This window comes from Salmo trutta, chromosome 17 (genome assembly GCF_901001165.1).
Source record: "Salmo trutta chromosome 17, fSalTru1.1, whole genome shotgun sequence".
NCBI classification, from domain to species: domain Eukaryota; kingdom Metazoa; phylum Chordata; class Actinopteri; order Salmoniformes; family Salmonidae; genus Salmo; species Salmo trutta.
In genome coordinates this window covers 4262558-4284817 of record NC_042973.1, presented here as the reverse complement: position 1 = coordinate 4284817, position 22260 = coordinate 4262558, and positions in this window count along the sequence as shown.

Below are 22260 nucleotides of genomic sequence, written 5' to 3'. Positions count from 1 at the left end.
TGAACCAGGGTCTGTAGTGACGCCTCTAGCATTGAGATGCAGTGCCTTAGACCGCTGTGATACAGCCTGGAATTGAACCAGGGTCTGTAGTGATGCCTCTAGCATTGAGATGCAGTGCCTTAGACCGCTGTGATACAGCCTGGAATGGAACCAGGGTCTGTAGTGACGCCTCTAGCATTGAGATGCAGTGCCTTAGACCGCTGTGATACAGCCTGGAATTGAACCAGGGTCTGTAGTGACGCCTCTAGCACTGAGATGCAGTGCCTTAGACCGCTGTGATACAGCCTGGAATTGAACCAGGGTCTGTAGTGACGCCTCTAGCACTGAGATGCAGTGCCTTAGACCGCTGTGCCCAAAATAAAAGGAAGGGAGAAAGAAAGAAAGGAGGATGTTTGATAGGATTGATACATGAGTAGAGATCCTCTGTCACTTATCAGTGCTTATACCTCAGCCAGTGGATTTTAAAACATGTTCCTTTACTATGAATTCACTCATGGGGGATAAAACTCTTGCTTTTATTTGGTTACATTGAACAGCCCTCTCTCTTAACCTCTTTCCATTAACTAAGTCCTCATCTTAAGAGAAAAAAATATGAGACTCAAGATGTTTTAGTTACTTGGAGTTTGGAAGTAATGTTAATTTGATCAAACTTAGAGGTACAAATGAGCAACCATTTTGGAGTTTGGAACTGAGTAAGCATGCAAAGCTCCTAAAGTATTTTTTCATCTTACCAATAAAATTAGTGAAACATTGAAGTACAATATAGTTTTGATTCTGAACAATTTTAAGACGAGTGAGTTAGACACGTATACGTAAAGTTTATTAATATAGACTTACAAGTAAGTAAATCAATTCTGAATATTACGTGATCCCGTATTGACTGTTTTCAATGGACTTGCCAGCACTGAAATTAACGACATGTTTAAAATGACACACATATACTACCTACGTAGTTGAAGTAGCCATCTACCCAGTCAAGTGGTGGATGGAAAAACACCTTCCCATCAGATCAATTCAACAGTTAACGTGTACATGTCCCAGCTCTGTCTTGGTGGTCTGATAGGAGACCCCGAGGCTCCCAGCCTGTTAGACGTGTAAACACAGCCGACCAAAGCAGTTGTACCAAAAGTAATCCCAGGCGTCTCACCTCTGAACCCTCTTGTTCTGTCAGCTGGGGAACTCGTTCCGAGGGGGGAAACCCCTGGTTCTGCTCGACGCGAGGCCCACTACACAGATTTGACACGCATGTGATGGTGGTCCGACAGAACATCAAACTGAGGTAACGCAGAGCGAGGTGTTCCGAGTTCCCTTTGGGGGCTTGAATATGAGAAGGGTCTTTTTTTTTGTGTGTGTGGCCTCGGCTTTTGAGGTCTCCAAGATATCTAGGCTAAAAGGGTCTCCAAGATGTCAGATCGCTATGCTAAAAGGACAATCCCCTGGGTACACTGAGAACTGGGTAGATGAGGGTCATAACATTTACATTTTAGTCATTTAGCAGACGCTCTTATCCAGAGCGACTTACAGTAGTGAATGCTTACATTTGATACAATTTCATACATTTTTTTTTTTTTCTGTGCTGGCCCCCCGTGGGAATCGAACCCACAACCCTGGTAGTTGCAAACACCATGCTCTACCAACTGAGCTACGGGGAAGGCTGTAGAGAGTTCACGCCATGTATACGTTCACAGGCCTCTAAAATGGAGGGATGCTGAAGATGCACTCTCATGCTTCAAATTCCAATCAAGGGTGAGATTACACAGTGACTGCATCACTTATGTTACACCCTCAACACAACACCTGTAGCTTGGCCAGTCTTTTTCAACCTCAACACCTGTAGCTTGGCCAGACTTTTTCACCCTCAACACATGTAGCTTGGCCAGTCTTTTTCACCCTCAACACCTGTAGCTTGGCCAGTCTTTTTCAACCTCAACACCTGTAGCTTGGCCAGTCTTTTTCACCCTCAACACCTGTAGCTTGGCCAGTCTTTTTCACCCTCAACACCTGTAGCTTGGCCAGTCTTTTTCACCCTCAACACGTGTAGCTTGGCCAGTCTTTTTCAACCTCAACACATGTAGCTTGGCCAGTCTTTTTCACCCTCAACACCTGTAGCTTGGCCAGTCTTTTTCACCCTCAACACCTGTAGCTTGGCCAGTCTTTTTCAACCTCAACACATGTAGCTTGGCCAGTCTTTTTCAACCTCAACACATGTAGCTTGGCCAGTCTTTTTCAACCTCAACACATGTAGCTTGGCCAGTCTTTTTCACCCTCAACACCTGTAGCTTGGCCAGTCTTTTTCACCCTCAACACCTGTAGCTTGGCCAGTCTTTTTCAACCTCAACACCTGTAGCTTGGCCAGTCTTTTTCAACCTCAACACATGTAGCTTGGCCAGTCTTTTTCAACCTCAACACATGTAGCTTGGCCAGTCTTTTTCAACCTCAACACCTGTAGCTTGGCCAGTCTTTTTCACCCTCAACACGTGTAGCTTGGCCAGTCTTTTTCACCCTCAACACCTGTAGCTTGGCCAGTCTTTTTCACCCTCAACACCTGTAGCTTGGCCAGTCTTTTTCAACCTCAACACATGTAGCTTGGCCATTCTTTTTCACCCTTAACACATGTAGCTTGGCCAGTCTTTTTCACCCTCAACACATGTAGCTTGGCCAGTCTTTTTCCACTCACAACACAACACATGTAATTTGGCCAGATTTATACAAGTCTTGGCACTCCAGCTGCATTTAAGGATTAAACTATTAAATGTTAATTTATATAACTAAAAGAATCAATTTGAAACATCTGTCTGTGCCTTCACCTATTTTCCAGGTCACATGTAAATGAAAATTGTACCAGCGAGGGAAATTAAAAGCATACTTCATGCAGGCATCATCTCCTTGAACTAAACCAGATTGTTAGCTTCAGTTGCTAGGAGATGTAATGTAATGCATGTCATTTGGGAGGGCTCTTCTATGTGAATATGGTAATGTTGTGCTTCCTGGAGCTGAATGGAGATTTCTCATCATATGTTTGAGGAGCAGAAAATAAAAATGAATAAAAAATAAACCAAAACAAAATTATAATTAAAAGAAAGACATCATACAAGCAATTGCACTTTTTCCCATATATCTTCACACAATACATTCTCACACATCTTCACACATCACACATGAAAACATGTTTTTAGATTGTTTTTCAAATGTATTAAAAATTAAATTAATAAATATCTAATTCACATAAGTATTCACACCCTTCAGTCAATACATGTTAGAATCACCTTTGGCATCGATTGCAACTGTGAGTCTTTCTGTGTAAGTCTCTAAGAGCTTTGTACACCTGGATTGTATAACATTTGCCCATTATTCTTCAAGCTCTGTCAAGTTGGTTGTTGATTTTTGATAGACAGACATTTTCATGTCTCACTGCAGATTTTCAAACTGATTTAAGTTCAAACTATAACTAGGTCTCTCAGGAACCTTCACTGTTGTCTTGGTAAGCAACTCCAGTGAATATTTAGCCTTGTGTTTTAGGTTATTGTCCTGCTGAAAGGTGAATTTGTTTTCCAGTGTCTGTTGGAAAGCAGACAACCAGGTTTTCCTCTATGTTATTGCCTGTTTTGCATGTTTTGGAGGAAAAAAAATGTATTCTGTACAGGCTTCCTTCTTTTCACTCTGTCATCGTATTGTGGCTAACTAAAATGTTGATGACCCATCCTCAGTTTTCTCCTATCACAGCCATTAAACTCTGTAACTGTTTTAAAGTCACCAATGGCCACATGGTGAAATCCTTAAACAGTTTCCTTCCTCTCCGGCAACTGAGTTAGGAAGAATCCATGTACCTTTGTAGTGACTGGGTCTATTGATACACAATACAAAGAGTAATTAAGAACTTCAATATGCTCAAAGGGATATTAAATGTCTGCTTTTTTTACCCATCTACCAATAGGTGCCCTTCTTTGTGAGCCATTGGAAAACCTCCCTGGTCTTTGTGGTTGAATCTGTGTTTTAAATTCACTGATCTACTGCGGGACCTTACAGACCTTATGTGTGGGGCACAGATGAGGTACTCATTCAAATATCATGTTAAACACTATTATTGCACACAGTGACTCTATGCAACTTATCTCAGTAAGGCTCTGTGACTATACCTTGATATACTGTAAACCCCCTGCAGTAAGGCTCTGTAACTAGACAGTGAAATACTGTAAACCCTCTGCAGTAAGACTCTGTAACTAGACAGTGAAATACTGTAAACCCCCTGCAGTAAGACTCTGTAACTAGACAGTGAAATACTGTAAACCCCCTGCAGTAAGACTCTGTAACTAGACAGTGAAATACCTTAAACCTCTGCAGTAAGGCTCTGTATCTAGACAGTGAAATACTGTAAACCCCCTGCAGTAAGACTGTAACTAGACAGTGAAATACTGTAAACCCCCTGCAGTAAGACTCTGTAACTAGACAGTGAAATACTGTAAACCTCTGCAGTAAGGCTCTGTATCTAGACAGTGAAATACTGTAAACCCCCTGCAGTAAGACTGTAACTAGACAGTGAAATACTGTAAACCCCCTGCAGTAAGGCTCTGTGACTATACCTTGATATACTGTAAACCCCCTGCAGTAAGGCTCTGTAACTAGACAGTGAAATACTGTAAACCCCCTGCAGTAAGGCTCTGTATCTAGACAGTGAAATACTGTAAACCCCCTGCAGTAAGACTGTAACTAGACAGTGAAATACTGTAAACCCCCTGCAGTAAGGCTCTGTGACTAGACAGTGAAATACTGTAAACCCCCTGCAGTAAGGCTCTGTATCTAGACAGTGAAATACTGTAAACCCCCTGCAGTAAGACTCTGTAACTAGACAGTGAAATACTGTAAACCCCCTGCAGTAAGGCTCTGTATCTAGACAGTGAAATACTGTAAACCCCCTGCAGTAAGACTGTAACTAGACAGTGAAATACTGTAAACCCCCTGCAGTAAGGCTCTGTAACTAGACAGTGAAATACTGTAAACCCCCTGCAGTAAGGCTCTGTAACTAGACAGTGAAATACTGTAAACCCCCTGCAGTAAGACTGTAACTAGACAGTGAAATACTGTAAACCCCCTGCAGTAAGACTGTAACTAGACAGTGAAATACTGTAAACCCCCTGCAGTAAGGCTCTGTATCTAGACAGTGAAATACTGTAAACCCCCTGCAGGAAGACTGTAACTAGACAGTGAAATACTGTAAACCCCCTGCAGTAAGACTGTAACTAGACAGTGAAATACTGTAAACCCCCTGCAGTAAGACTGTAACTAGACAGTGAAATACGGTAAACCCCCTGCAGTAAGACTCTGTAACTAGACAGTGAAATACTGTAAACCTCTGCAGTAAGGCTCTGTATCTAGACAGTGAAATACTGTAAACCCCCTGCAGTAAGACTGTAACTAGACAGTGAAATACTGTAAACCCCTGCAGTAAGGCTCTGTAACTAGACAGTGAAATACTGTAAACCCCCTGCAGTAAGACTCTGTAACTAGACAGTGAAATACTGTAAACCCCCTGCAGTAAGACTCTGTGACTAGACAGTGAAATACTGTAAACCCCCTGCAGTAAGACTCTGTAACTAGACAGTGAAATACTGTAAACCCCCTGCAGTAAGGCTCTGTGACTAGACAGTGAAATACTGTAAACCCCCTGCAGTAAGGCTCTGTAACTAGACAGTGAAATACTGTAAAAGAAAATGGACATGAGAGATGAACAGGAGAGGTGAGACAGGACAGGTGAGACAGGACAGGTGAGACAGGGCAGGCGAGACAGGAGAGGTGAGACAGGACAGGTGAGACAGGACAGGTGAGACAGGAGAGGTGAGACAGGAGTTATGAGACCGGAGAGGTGAGACAGGAGAGGTGAGACAGAAGAGGTGAGACAGGAGAGGAGAACAGAAGAGGTGAGACAGAAGAGGTAAGACAGGAGAGGTGAGACAGGAGAGGTGAGGTGAGACAGAAGAGGTGAGACAGAAGAGGTAAGACAGGAGAGGTGAGACAGGAGAGATAAGACAGGAGAGGTTTAACAATCAGACCAGTAAAGAATCATCCTGTTAAACAATCAGACCAGTAAAGAATCATCCTGTTAAACAATCAGACCAGTAAAGAATCATCCTGTTAAACAATCAGACCAGTAAAGAATCATACCAGTAAAGAATCATACCAGTAAAGAATCATACCAGTAAAGAATCATAACAGTAAAGAATCATACCAATAAAGAATCATAACAGTAAAGAATCATAACAGTAAAGAATCATAACAGTAAAGAATCATACCAGTAAAGAATCATACCAATAAAGAATCATACCAGTAAATAATCATACCAGTAAAGAATCATAACAGTAAAGAATCATAACAGTAAAGAATCATAACAGTAAAGAATCATACCAATAAAGAATCATACCAGTAAAGAATCATACCAGTAAAGAATCATACCAGTAAAGAATCATACCAGTAAAGAATCATACCAGTAAAGAATCATAACAGTAAAGAATCATAACAGTAAAGAATCATAACAGTAAAGAATCATACCAGTAAAGAATCATACCAGTAAAGAATCATAACAGTAAAGAATCATAACAGTAAAGAATCATACCAATAAAGAATCATAACAGTAAAGAATCATAACAGTAAAGAAAGAATCGTTCCAGAATCAGACCACCCTGGGGTGTGATTAAATAGCATCATACCTTCAGATGGGCAGAGACGTTTAGTAGGCACAGAGATGTCACAGGAGGCGGCCCGAGGACCCTTAGGTCTGCCAAGACATATGCCTGTGAGTAATGACCACCTTGCTATGGTCAGTGCTATACGGTCCATCTTTCAATTGCACCCGGCCCCGCAAGATTATAACAAAGTATGTGGTTCTTTTTCCTTGAATAGCCCAAACCTATTTGGATTGGTCCTGACAAGGTCTTGTGGAGTTCCACAGGCCAGGAGCACTTCACACCAGTAATAAACCTTCATTAGAGATGTCGTTATTGTTTTTACACACTGATTGAGTAGGGTATACTCGCTGACTTATAATCATGCGAACATTTTTGTAAATTATACTTTGTCTTGGACACTTGTACTGTAAATATGACTGGGTCCCAGAATGACTGCATGCTCGGCTCATTCTCTCTCCCACTACGACATTCATACTAGTCTCTGTCCATAAGGAGCATTCGCCAGACTTGAATTCTTTCTCTAGGCAGCAAACGACAAATCAAGAGACTTGGAAGAGAAGAGGACACCTCCTCCATAAATGGAAGGAGACAAAAGCCAGAAGTGGACTGGCGGTTCATGAAAGACTTTGGAACTCTCCTCTCTCTCACTCTCTCCCCTCTCTCGCTCCTCTCTCACTCTCTCCTCTCTCCCCACTCTCTCTCTCTCCCCTCTCTCTCTCTCTTCTTTGTCACCTCTCCCCCTCTCTCTCTTCTCTCTCACCTCTCCCCCCTCTCCCTCTCTTCTCTGTCACCTCTCCCCATCTCTCCCCCCTCTCTCTCTCTCTTCTCTCTCACCTCTCTCCTTTCTCTCTATTCTCTCTCACCTCTCCCCCTCTCTCAACTCTCCCCCCTCTCCCTCTCCCAACTCTGCCCCTACCTCTCTCCCCTCTCTCTACTCTCCCCCTCTCCCTCTCCCAACTCTGCCCCTACCTCTCTCCCCTCTCTCTACTCTCCCCCTCTCCCTCTCCCAACTCTGCCCCTACCTCTCTCCCCTCTCTCTACTCTCCCCCGTCTCCCTCTCCCAACTCTGCCCCTACCTCTCTCCCCTCTCTCACCTCTCCCCCTCTCTCCCCTCTCTCAACTCTTTATTGGCATGGGAAACATATGTTCACTTTGCCGAAGCAAGTGAGGTAGATGATATACAAAAGTGAAATAAACAATAAAAATGAACAGTAAACATTACACTCACAGAAGTTCCAAAAGAATAAAGACATTTCAAATGTCACATTATGTATATATACAGTGTTGTAATGATTTACAAATGGTTAAAGTACAAAAGGGAAAATAAATAAGCATAAATATGGGTTGTATTTACAATGGTGTTTGTTCTTCACTGGTTGCCCTTTTCTTGTGGCAACAGGTCACAATTATTGCTGCTGTGATGACACACTGTGGTATTTCACCCAGTAGATATGGGAGTTTATCAAAATAAGACTTGTTTTCTAATTCTTTGTGGATCTGTGTAATCTGAGGGAAATACGTGTCTCTAATATGGTCATACATTTGACAGGAGGTTAGGAAGTGCAGCTCAGTTTCCACCTCATTTTGTGGGCAGTGTTGCACATAGCCTGTCTTCTCTTGAGAGCCAGGTCTGCCTGCAGCGGCCTTTCTCAATAGCAAGGCTATGCTCACTGAGTCTGTACATAGTTAAAGCTTTCCTTAAGTTTGGGCCAGTCACAGTGGTCAGGTATTCTGCCACTGTGTACTCTCTGTTTAGGGCCAAATAGCATTCTAGTTTGCTCTGTTTTTTTGTTAATTCTTTCCAATGTGTCAAGTAATTATCTTTTTGTTTTCTCATGATTTGGTTGGGTCTAATTGTGTTGCTGCCCAGGGGCTCTGTGGGGTGTGTTTGTGTTTGTGAACAGAGCCCCAGGACCAGCTTGCTTAGGGGACTCTTCTCCAGGTTCATCTCTCTGTAGGTCATAGCTTTGTTATGGAAGGTTGGAAGCCTCTCACTCTCTCCCCTCTCTCTTTTTTTCTCATCCTTTCGCTCTAGTTCTCATTATCTCTTCCCCTTTTTCTCTCTCACATCTCTCTCTTTCTCTCACCATAAACCCCTCTCACCTCTGTCTTTCTCTCTCTTCCCCTCCCCCTCCCTCGTTCCCTCCTCTGCCCTCTCCCCCTCTCTCTGTATTACGTGGAGAGATTCCCTGGGCTTTGATTAATCTCTGCTGTCAGGAGAAGTTCCTGTGTTTGGTCCCAACAGGCAGGTTGCCCACTCCACATCTGGAACCTCTCCCCCTGCAGTCCGCTGTGCGCGCACACACACACACACACACACACACACACACACACACACACACACACACACACACACACACACACACACACACACACACACACACAGCAGTTAGCCTAGCGGTTAAGAGAAGAGAGGCAGCAACCGGAGGGTTGCTGGTATCAAAATCCTAGATGCCATTGCCTGCCATTGAGCCCTTCAGCAAGGCACTTAACCCCCCCCCCCCCCATAACAGCAGCTCCCTGGGTGGCCAGTGTTGCAGCCCCCCACGCCTTTCCAGAACCTGGATGTGAATGGATGTGTGTCTTTCAGAGGGGTTGGGGTTAAAAGAGGAAGTCAACATTTGATTGGACCTTGTGTACAATTGACCAATAAAGTTATCTTAATCTTAACACACGTTCCCACTGTTACTGCCTCCTACTGAAACAAACACCTCTTCCCTCCATAATTGGTTCCTATTTGTTTTTCATTGTTTCTTGTAACTGGAGTTTCTATCTAAGTTAGAAAATTCTGCTCAAAATATCAGTTATAACCCAGTTTTTTTTTTACCAGTTTTTCCCTTTACACGAGAAACCCTAATCTTAATGCCAACTAGTCATAGAAAACACTAGAAGGACTAAATGGATTCAACTCTTATCAGACAATACCAACAGCGGAATCACTCCGGTATCCTTCAAATGAATGAGGTAGACGAAAGAGAGAGCTCATAGAATGACACCAGAGACCAGGAAGAAGTCTATGTTATTGTAGATTTGTCCCAAACGGTACCCTACTCACCAGTGGTGGAAAAGTACTTTAAACTTTAAAGTAATACTTAAGTTTGTACTTTATTATTTCTATTTTTGACAACTTTTACTTTTACTTCACTACATTCCTAAAGAAAATTATGTACTTTTTACTTCATACATTTTCCCCTGACACCTAAAAGTAGTTGTTACATTTTGAATGCTTAGCAGGACAGGAAAATGGTCCAATTCACACACTTATTAAAGGGAACATCTCTGGTCATCCCTACTGCCTCTGATCTGGAGGACTCACTAAACAGAGAACATCTCTGGTCATCCCTATTGCCTCTGATCTGGATGACTCACTAAACAGAGAACATCCCTGGTCATCCCTACTGCCTCTGATCTGGAGGACTCACTAAACAGAGAACATCCCTGGTCATCCCTACTGCCTCTGATCTGGAGGACTCACTAAACAGAGAACATCCCTGGTCATCCCTACTGCCTCTGATCTGGAGGACTCACTAAACAGAGAACATCCCTGGTCATCCCTACTGCATCTGATCTGGAGGACTCACTAAACAGAGAACATCCCTGGTCATCCCTACTGCCTCTGATCTGGAGGACTCACTAAACAGAGAACATCCCTGGTCATCCCTACTGCCTCTGATCTGGAGGACTCACTAAACAGAGAACATCCCTGGTCATCCCTATTGCCTCTGATTTGGTGGACTCACTAAACAGAGAACATCCCTGGTCATCCCTACTGCCTCTGATCTGGAGGACTCACTAAACAGAGAACATCCCTGGTCATCCCTATTGCCTCTGATTTGGTGGACTCACTAAGCACAAATTGTTCATTTGTAGATAATGTCTGAGTGTTGGAGTGTGCCACTGGCTATCTGTGAATTAAAACATACAAGAAAATGGTGCCGTCTCGTTTTGATTAATATAAGAAATGTTAAATTATTTATACTTTTACTTATTTTAATACTTAAGTAAAATTAAGCAATTACATTTACTTTTGTTACTTAAAAGTATATTTAAAACCAAATACTTTTAGACTTTTACTCAAGTAGTATTTTACTGGGTGACTTTCACTTTTACTTGATCATTTTCTATTAACGTATCTTTACTTTTACTCAAGTATGACAAATTGGGTACTTTTCCCCCCACTGCTACGCAACCTATATGGGTCAAAAGTACTGCACTATATAGGGAATAGTGTCAGTGGAATAAAAACCATCATTAGCACTGCTCTGGAAACAGACCTTCCCTTACAACAAAATCACGTGAAAAAAAAACACACGTGGTTTTTCGGTCACGTGTTTGAACAAATCGTTTGAAAACTGATTCAGACACATAGTTTTGCCAAAAACACGTGTGGAGTTTCACATGTTAATTTTTTAAGTGTTTTTCTTCACACGTTTATTTTTTTTCCAGCTACATCTGGTCTCCTATCCAGGACCAACCAGGATCAACCCTGCTTAGATTCAGAGGCCAATAAGCAGTGAGGTCCAGGGTGCTATGTTGCTGGAAACAATGTGGCAAAACTTGCAAGTGAAGAAAAAAAACACAGGGAAAGCAAAGGCCATGGTAACATAAGCAAAGACAAGGGACATTTCAGGAAGGAGGGAGAAGGCATTTTATTTTAGTTATTTAATTTTAATTTTATTTAATTAAAATGTAAATGTCATCCATTTGTTTTTACATGTTTTTTTGCGCGGGGATCCATTTCCAATTCATTTTTTCTCTCGCATTATAAAATTATTTCATTGTAATATTTAGTTTTGTGATCAACACTTTTGGGTTTGTGTTTTTCTTTCAATATCATTATTTTTTGTTTGTGACAGGTCACCTTTAACTCTCAGACACTTCTTTAAGCACACTTCCTCCCTCAGAGAGGAAGTGTGCACTCCACCTCTTCATTCAAACACTCAATCGTGGACACTCTTACTGACAGTTGTGGCTGCTTCGCCTGATGTATTGTTGTCTCTACCTTCTTGCCCTTTGTGCTGTTGTCTGTGCCCAATGATGTTTGTACCATGTTTTGCGCTGCTGCCATGTTGTGCTGCTGCCATGTTGTGTTGCTACCATGTTGTTGTCATGTTGTGTTGCTACTATGCTGTGTTGTCATGTGTTGCTGCCATGCAAATTATTTTAAATCCCAGCAGTAAGCCTTTTGTCTTCTGGTTGGTCATCATTGTAAATAAGAATTAACAATACTTGTAATCATGCAAACATTTTTGTAAATTATACTTTGTCTTGGACACTTGTACTGTAAATATGACTGGGTCCCAGAATGACTGCATGCTCGGCTCATTCCCTCTCCCACTACGACATTCATACTAGTCTCTGTCCACAAGAAGCATTCGCCAGACTTGAATTCTTTCTCTGGGCAGCAAACGACACATCAAGAGACTTGGAAGAGAAGAGGACACCTCCTCCATAAATGGAAGGAGACAAAAGCCAGAACTGGACTGAAAGTTCATGAGAGACTTTGGAACTCTCCTCTCTCTCTCTCTCTCAATTCAATTCAAGGGGTTTATCGGCATGGGAAACATATGTTAACATTGCCAAAGCAAGTGAAGTATTTTTGTATTTATTAACTAGGCAAGCCAGTTAAGAACAAATTCTTTTTTACAATGATGGCCTACACCGGTCAAACCCAGACAATGCTGGGCCAATTGTGCGCTGGCTTATGGGACTCCCAATCGCAGCTGGTTGTAATACAGCATGGATTCAAACCTGGGTGTCTATAGTGACACCTCTAGCACTGAGATGCAGTGCCTTAGACCGCTGTGCCACTCAGGAGACCCAAGTGTAGATAATAAGGTAGATAATAAACAAAAGTAAAATAAACAATACAAATTAGCAGTAAACATTACACTCACAGAAGTTCCAAGAGAATAAATATTATGTCTATATACAGTATCGTAACGACGTGCAAATAGTTAAAGTACAAAAGGGAAAATAAATAAGCATAAATATGGGTTGTATTTACAATGGTGTTTGTTCTTCGCTGGTTGCCCTTTTCTTGTGGCAACAGGTCACAAATCTTGCTGCTGTGATGTCACACTGTGGTATTTCACCCAGTAGATATGGGAGTTTATCAAAATTGGGTTTGTTTTCAAATTCTTTGTGGATCTGTGTAATCTGAGGGAAATATGTGTCTCTAATATGGTCATAGATTTGGCAGGAGTGCATCTGTTTCCACCTCATTTTGTGGGCAGTGTTGCACATAGCCTGTCTTCTCTTGAGAGCCAGGTCTGCCTACGGTGGCCTTTCTTCTTTCTTTCTCTCTCTCTTCCCTCTCACCTCTCCCACTCCCTCTCTCCCCCCGCTTTCTTTTTTCTCCCCCTTTCACTCTCTTTCAATTATCTTCTCCCTTTCTCATTATCTCTCCCCCTTTTCTCTCTCTCTCACTATCTCTCTCTCTTTCTCTCAGCCTAAATCCCTCACATTTCTCTGTCTTTCTCTCTCTCCCCCTATCCTCCCTCTTTCTCTTTCCCTCCATGGCAGACATTCCCTTACAAAAATCACATGAAAAAAATCACAAGTGAAAAACGTTTCAAACAAGTGTTTTTTCCAGCATAGAAAAAATCGCATTGTCATAAAACGTTTTTTTTACATACATGTTTTGGTGGAATCCATTAACAATTCATTTCAACATGATTTCCTTTCAATATTTTGTTTTGCTATCAGTACTTTTGGCTTTATGTTTTGCTTTCTATATCATTATTTTTGTTTGCAACTAAGAATTTTGTTCTCGACTTCATAAGCTTGGTTTCTAAAAGTAACTCACTCACTAGAGAATTGCACCATATAAAAACACTATAACTATTAAATGTGTTTAAAACCATGATATCAAAATTATATTTTTAACCATGTTTTTAGGTTATACAGTGTTTCTTTACATTTTACTTTGTTAAACCAGTAAAACAAGCTTATATTTTGGATTCTGATGGGGTACCACAGTTAAACTAAGCTCATGAGGCTATTTATAAGTTATATTTCTTCAAGAATCAATGGGAACATTTTAATTTATTAGTCCAAAAATGCATGTATCATGTAAGGATTGGCCCTCTAACAGGCCACACCTTCATACAGCAGAACTATGTGAACATAATCCATTAGCATGAATGTACCGCAAAATATTTCCCTTTATAGATTTATTATTAGATACGGTCACAATAATTCCACCAGTGGAAACATTACTAGTGCAACATTTTTAACACCGTGTTTTGCCATGTGAGGAGAACAGCATTATTTCAACTTCACATGTGATGTTTTCTTACAATGTGAAACAGCAAATTGGATTTTCACGTGAATCTTTTTTGTAAAAAAAAAAAACGTAAATCACTTGTAAGGTGAAAACATGCTATTCTCGTAACGTGAAAAAAGGTGGCGTTAACATGTGAACTCTAAATTTAATATGTGAAAATGCCATTTTCACATCTGAAACTGCAAATGTAAAAAAAAATGTTTTACACATACAATGAGACAGACCAGTGGATTCAGTCTACAGTAATGTGATGGACCATGTTACAGACAGACCAGTGGATATAGTCTACAGTAATGTGATGGACCATGTTACAGACAGACCAGTGGATTCAGTCTACAGTAATGTGATGGACCATGTTACAGACAGACCAGTGGATACAGTCTACAGTAATGTGATGGACCATGTTACAGACAGACCAGTGGATACAGTCTACAGTAATGTGATGGACCATGTTACAGACAGACCAGTGGATACAGTCTACAGTAATGTGATGGACCATGTTACAGACAGACCAGTGGATACAGTCTACAGTAATGTGATGGACCATGTTACAGACAGACCAGTGGATACAGTCTACAGTAATGTGATGGACCATGTTACAGACAGACCAGTGGATACAGTCTACAGTAATGTGATGGACCATGTTACAGACAGACCAGTGGATACAGTCTACAGTAATGTGATGGACCATGTTACAGACAGACCAGTGGATACAGTCTACAGTAATGTGATGGACCATGTTACAGACAGACCAGTGGATACAGTCTACAGTAATGTGATGGACCATGTTACAGACAGACCAGTGGATACAGTCTACAGTAATGTGATGGACCATGTTACAGACAGACCAGTGGATACAGTCTACAGTAATGTGATCGACCATGTTACAGACAGACCAGTGGATACAGTCTACAGTAATGTGATGGACCATGTTACAGACAGACCAGTGGATATAGTCTACAGTAATGTGATGGACCATGTTACAGACAGACCAGTGGATACAGTCTACAGTAATGTGATGGACCATGTTACAGACAGACCAGTGGATATAGTCTACAGTAATGTGATGGACCATGTTACAGACAGACCAGTGGATACAGTCTACAGTAATGTGATGGACCATGTTACAGACAGACCAGTGGATACAGTCTACAGTAATGTGATGGACCATGTTACAGACAGACCAGTGGATATAGTACAGCAGCCAAACTCAATTGGTGGACGGCGGTCCTGGTCCAGGCCCAGAGAAGGGTCAATCCGGACCGGACAAAATCGCATTTTGTTATATTAAAGTGAATCAATTATTTTTAGACAGCTTTAAAAAAAAAATCTACCGGGCGCAGCAGCCTCTTTAACTCAGCAACCTCTCTTTCCTGCTCTCACATGAAGCAACGCCCACCTCTTCTAGTGTCTAATCCAATCGTGTGGTTATATGCAAATACAAGAGGCCGCGTCTTACCCAATCACATCAATCCAAGTATCCTCCGTGAAACCTTGGGACAAGCAGGCAGAAAGAAACAGAAAGATTTGACCGCGGTTCAACCGGTTATATGACAGCTAGAAGGAGCTTAGTTACCAGTATATTTGTAAATATGGCTTGTTAAAAAAAAAAAAAAAGTTGACTCTGAAAACAGTATATTCAAAGACGAGTGAACGGAACAGTATTTGTTCATTTTCCCTGCAACTAGCGCAAAACCAATGTGTCTGACATGCAGTGAGTCCGTAGCTCACGTGAAAAGTGCCAATGTTAAACTCCATTATGACACCAGACATAGTAAATTGGATCAGACGTATCCCCTGAACCCGGAGGCGAGAACAAAAAAATATTAACCAACTAAAATCCCAATATGAGAGGTCCACCAAAATCCTTGTCAATTCCCTGACAGCCCAACAACCTGCAATTTGAGTGTTCATTGAGGATAGCTTGGGTTTTGGGAAAACACAACAACAACAACAAAAATACAATTTTCAGAAGGGTGAGATGGTAAAAGAGCCCATGTGTGAAGTTACTGACACCTTCCTTGAAGGTAAACAAAAAGATGAGCTCAGAGAAAAGATCAAAACAGAATCCCACTGTCAGATTCCACACCAACGAGGAGAACGGAAATATTAGCTGAAGATTTAACTTCATAACTTGATGAGGTCATTCAGAATGCACCATGCATTTCATCATCTGTGGATGAATCAACAGCTTCTGGTGTTTGTCAGATTTTATAACGAAACAAGGAAGGAATTATGTAAGGAACTGTTGTGCTTATCACATCTAGAAACACACACACACACACACATGGGGAGAGGATATCTATGAGACCATCAAAAGGGATGCTGACAAAAGGGGGAGAGATCTGAAGTCCGTGGTTTCCCGTCACCACAGACGGAGCTCCAGCCATGATAGGAAGAGGGAGGGGACTGGTTGTACGTTTTAAAGATGACCACCCTGAACTGACATCATATCACTTCATCATCCATCAATCTGTCCTGTGTGCCAGTCTGGGTAAAAGAGTATTCTGAGGTCATGACAACGATGATGAAACTTTTTTTGAGAGCATCATCATCCCTGCAACACCGCCTGCTACGAGGCGTTCTGACAGAGGCCAATGGCAGTTTAAAATGACTTACTACCGCTGAACAACAATGTCAGATGGCTCAGCGATAGTAGAGTTTTGGTACGCTTTTGGGCCATTCAGGAGGAAATCAAAGCTTTGTTGTCAGAGCAAAAGAGTGACAAGGCAAATCAGTTTTCTGAGTTTTTGGAAGATGAGGAGGAGATGGAAACAGTTGTATTTTTTGACAGACATTACATCCATGAATGTTTAAGCAGTAGAGACGGGACAACAGAATGTGTGTGACATGATAACAGCAGTCCGGGCTTTTGAAGAATGATCTCCAGGGAGAAACTGTCCACTTCCACAATCTTCTCATGCAAACGCAGGGAGACAAAACATGTTTCCAACCATGGTAATTTCATCCAGAAGCTGATGGATAACTTCAAGACACATTTTAATGACTTTACTGTTGGAAGAGAACTGCTGCTGCACATCCAGAACCCCTTTCTTAGGTCACAAATGTGACAAAGTTGTCAGAAGAAACAAAACAGATCTTCAGATGGGTAGATGTTGCATTATTGCAAATGGAGTTGATTGAGATGCAAGAAAATGTGGCTTTGAAGAAGCAGACTGGTGACTGTGACCCTGTTACTTTCTGGGGAAAGATGGTGCCTGCAGCTGACGTCCCTGTTCTCAAGAAACTGGTACAATACATCCTGACCATGTTTTTGGCTCCACATACAGCTGTGAATCAGCCTTCTCCACAAATGAACTTTATTCAAAACAAACGCCTGCACCAGAACTAATGAACACATGCACCAGTGTCTCACACCATTTGTGCCAACGTTCAAAGCATTGGCAGGGGACAGAAAGTGGAAATTCTTTCATTGATGCAGGCCAAGGCCCAGAGTGACTTATCCATGAATATTGCGAAAAGCCAACAGTAACGTTCTGTGCATTCAGATTATATTTGTTCAACTCTCCTTTGTTCTCCAGGAAAACATGCACAGTGCACTTTTTTTTTTTGCATAGACAATTACGCTTTTTGTTCTTCAGCAATATTGATGCAATGTTTACACACAAAAAAATAAAGATTTAATTCAAGTTCTTAGTCACATTTAATGTAATTTAATGAACATTTTATATATTTTCTATATCTATATAGACGACTATGTTTGTTACTATGCTGTAACGCTGATAAATACCCATCCTTGACCTTTGCCACCAAGGAAATTTGTGTCACTGTTTTACATTCTCAAATAGTAGTCGAGCACCCCTAGGTCTACAGTAATGTGATTACCATGCTTCATCATTGCTAGTGGATATAGTCAACAGTAATGTACAGTTGAAGTCAGAAGTTTACATGCACTTAGGTTGGAGTCATTAAAACTTGTTTTTCAACCACTCCACACATTTCTTGTTAACAAACTATATTTTGGGCAAGTTGGTTAGAACATCTACTTTGTGCATGACACCATTAATTTTTCCAACAAATGTTTACAGACAGATTATTTCACTTAATATTCACTGTATCACAATTCAAGTGGGTCAGAAGTTTACGTACACTAAGTTGACTGTGACTTTAAACAGCTTGGAAAATTCCAGAAAATGATGTCATGGCTTTAGAAGCTTCTGATAGGCTAATTGACATCATTTGAGTCAATTGGAGGTGTACCTGTGGATTTATTTCAAGGATTACCTTCAAACTCCTTGCCTCTTCACTTGACATCATGGGAAAATCAAAAGAAATCAGCCAAGACCTCAGAAAAAAAATGTAGACCTCCACAAGTCTGGTTCATCCTTGGGAGAAATTTCCAAACGCCTGACGGTGCAACGTTCATCTGTACAAACAATAGTACGCAAGTATAAACACCATGGGACCACGCAGCCGTCATACCACTCAGGAAGGAGACGCATTCTGTCTCCTAGAGATTAACATACTTTGGTGCGAAAAGCGCAAATTAATCCCAGAACAACAGCAAAAGACCTTGTGAAGATGCTGGAATAAACCGGTACAAAAGTATCTATATCAACAGTAAAATTAGTCCGATATCGACTTTGCTGCAGGAGGGACTGGTGCACTTCACAAAATAGATGGCATCATGAGAAGGAAATTTATGTGGATATATTGAAGCAACATCTCAAGACATCAGTCAGGAAGTTAAAGTTTGGTCACAAATGGGTCTTTCAAATTGACAATGACCCTAAGCATACTTCCAAAGTTGTGGCAAAATGGCTTAAGGACAACAAGTCAAGGTATCAGAATGGCCATCACAAAGCCCTGACCTCAACCCTACAGAAAATTTGTGGGCAGAACTGAAAAAGCGTGTGCGAGCAAGGAGGCCTACAAACCTGATTCAGTTACACCAGCTCTGTCAGGAGGAATAGGCCAAAATTCACACAACTTATTGTGGGAAGCTTGTGGAAGGCTACCCGAAACATTTGACCCAAGTTAAACAATTTAAAGGCAACGCTACCAAATACTAATTGAGTGTATTTAAACTTCTGACCCACTGGGAATGTGATGAAAGAAATAAAAGCTGAAATAAATCATTCTCTCTGCTTTTATTCTGATAATTTCACATTCTTAAAATAAAGTGGTGATACTAACTGACCTAAGACAGGGAATTTTTACTTGGATTACATGTCAGGAATTGTGAAAAACTGAGTTTAAATGTATTTGGCTGAGGTGTATGCAAACTTCCGACTTCAACTGTAACCTTTATTTAACTAGGCAAGTAAGTTAAGAACAAATTCTTATTTACAGTGACAGCCTACCGGGGAACAGTGGGTTAACTGTCTTGTTCAGGGGCAGAACGACAGGTTTTTACCTTGTCAGCTCGGTGATTTAATCCAGCAACCTTTCGGTTACTGGCCCAACGCTCTAACCACTAAGCTACCTGCCGTCCCAAATGAACCATGCTACATCATTGCTAAGGGATACAGTCTACATTAATGTGATGAACCATGCTACATCATTGTTAGCGGATACAGTCTACAGTAAAGTGATGAACCATGCTACATCATTGTTAGCGGATACAGTCTACAGTAATGTGATGCACCATGCTACATCATTGCTAGTGGCCAGTTATGGACATTGTTTGACCTTTAACTCTCAGACATTTCTTTAAGCACACTTCCTCTCCCTCAGACTCAAATGTTATTGTAAAGTGGCACTTGCTGCTGTACAAGGTGTGTGTGTGTGTGTGTGTGTGTGTGTGTGTGTGTGTGTGTGTGTGTGTGTGGTTATGTTGCTATAACGCATTTGGCCCAGGCTGATGTTGGTTTATGATGGCTGTGAGGAACTTTCTGTCGGCTGCCTGCCTGCCTGCCTGCCTGCCTGCCTGCCTGCCTGCCTGCCTGCCTGCCTGCCAGGCCAGACTACAGGAGGGAATATGCCACTTCCACCTACCTACATTATGTACACTATGTGCTATATTTAGAACAAGGGGCGCAACATTCGTTTTTGAAGTGGGGGGGACATAACTTGACGGTCTATGGGTCCTCCTATTTTTGGGGCGTCTAAAGCTTATTTCCTGCATTTTTGCCTATAATAAAACCCATGGCCCTTCTTCTCTATATAGAACAAGAACAATGTAAAAATGCCCACAGTCATCAAGCTATGTAAGAGATCATTATTACATATTTTTAAGTGATTGATAAGACTGAAGTAGATCAATGATAATTCACTAATCAATAATCAATATTGTGTTGCACCTTTTAATAACCAACAATTGAACAACTCTTACAAGTAAACTAGAAAGATTTTTGATTGTCTTTATCAAGACATCATCTATATCAAATTTCAGCCAGACCGAGCCGCCTGCAAACCCCGACCCCCACCAGCCTAGTCAATAACTCAACTCTCTCCCCAACACAACTTCCTTACCATTTTTTGAAGTTCATTGCTTGTCCATTGTTTGCTGCACAGAGTGAATCAAGTGTTGTATCTGCAAAAGTTCACCTCAGCGCCGTCACAGACTGGTCTTCCCTGGTTACCTGATCCTGCTCAGATGAGGCATAACAACAACAACAAAAATGACCTTGGTGTACATTATATTATCCAAGAATAGAATCAATGGTTCAATAATTAAAATGACCATTATTCCCAGATCCCAGACTGTAGCCTACCCATCGACTCAAGATGGAACTTTGTATCTATTCACTGATCATTATATACTGAAAAATTCACGTGAGCTCCGTAGACTGGTCTTCCCTGACTGTCTGACCCTGCAGGGACACCTGTCACCATCTGATCCAGCTAAGACATGATGAGTATAGTGTTGTGTACTGACTGTGCACCATGACAGTGAAGCTGTTTATACCGTGTCAGTGCGGAAAGTAGTACATTAAATAAAGAAACTGATAGATCAATGTTACATTGCTATACTGACTGATATAAACAGTGTGCAGATAAAACGTCAGAATATTGGCCGCTGGTTTCATTGTTTAATTCAGGTCTAGTGTGATTGAGGCAAAAATAATAGCTAAAGTTAGTGAGCTTATGGCTAGCTCTAGCAAGTTTTGTCTAGCTCTAGCAGCTTTTGGCTAGCTTTAGCAACTTATGGCTAGCTCTAGCAGCTTTTGGCTAGCTCTAGCAACTTATGGCTAGGTCTAGCAAGTTTTGGCTAGCTCTAGCAACTTATGGCTAGCTCTAGCAACTTATGGCTAGCTCTAGCAACTTATGGCTAGCTCTAGCAACTTTTGGCTAGCCCTAGCTAATGGTGCAATGGTACATCAACAAATGTCCTTCTGTTGAAACAGGAGAAAACAAAGGCTACAACATATTTCCATTTACACAACAGCTGTTAGACCCTGCTACCTGACAGATAGCTAGCTAGAGCTGAAATGCTATGGTACTTACTAGCTAACTTACTAGCTGCTAGTAGCTCATTCACTTCAGTGGAGAGGGGATGAAACACTAGCTAACGTAACATGTCAGGTACACCACTAGCTCAGCACTGGGAATATATATATATTTTTTGGGTCAAACAGCAATTACCTTGCCAGCTACATCAATCAAATAAGAGTAGCCAGTTTCTGCTCTGCTTGCTTTTACAACTCAGAGAAAAAGTACAACACAGACAGTAGCTGCCTTTGTTCATCTCTACCATGCTGGTCATATACGCCAACCTTTCAGAAGCTTTGCCTTCACACAGCCTGTCTACACTCTCTGTGGTGTCTGTGCGATCCTAAATCCAGCCGAGTGAACTGGAAAACAGCCGACTGATCCGAGGCATCCGCATGGTCCTAAAACACACCTTTATCTATGAAGATATCAGTAGCAGAATTACTACTACTTCTACAGTTACTATTAGTTACCACTACTGCTACTGCTGCTACTACTACTACTACTACTGATGCTGCTGCTACAACTGTTGCTACTACTTCGGATATCATAAGGTGAATGCACCAATTTGTAAGTCGCTCTGGATAAGAGCGTCTGCTAAATGACTTAAATGTAAATGTAATGTACTACTACTACTCCTAATACTACTACTACTCCTAATACTACTACTACTACTACTACTACTACTACTAATACTTCTACTACTACTACTACTACTCCTAATACTAATACTACTACTACTACTACTACTACTCCTAATACTAATACTACTACTACTACTAATACTGCTCCTACTACTACTGATGCTGCTGCTACTACTGCTACTCCTGCTACTGCTACTCCTACTACCGCTACTACTGCTACTACAACTGCTACTGTGATACTACTACTACAGCT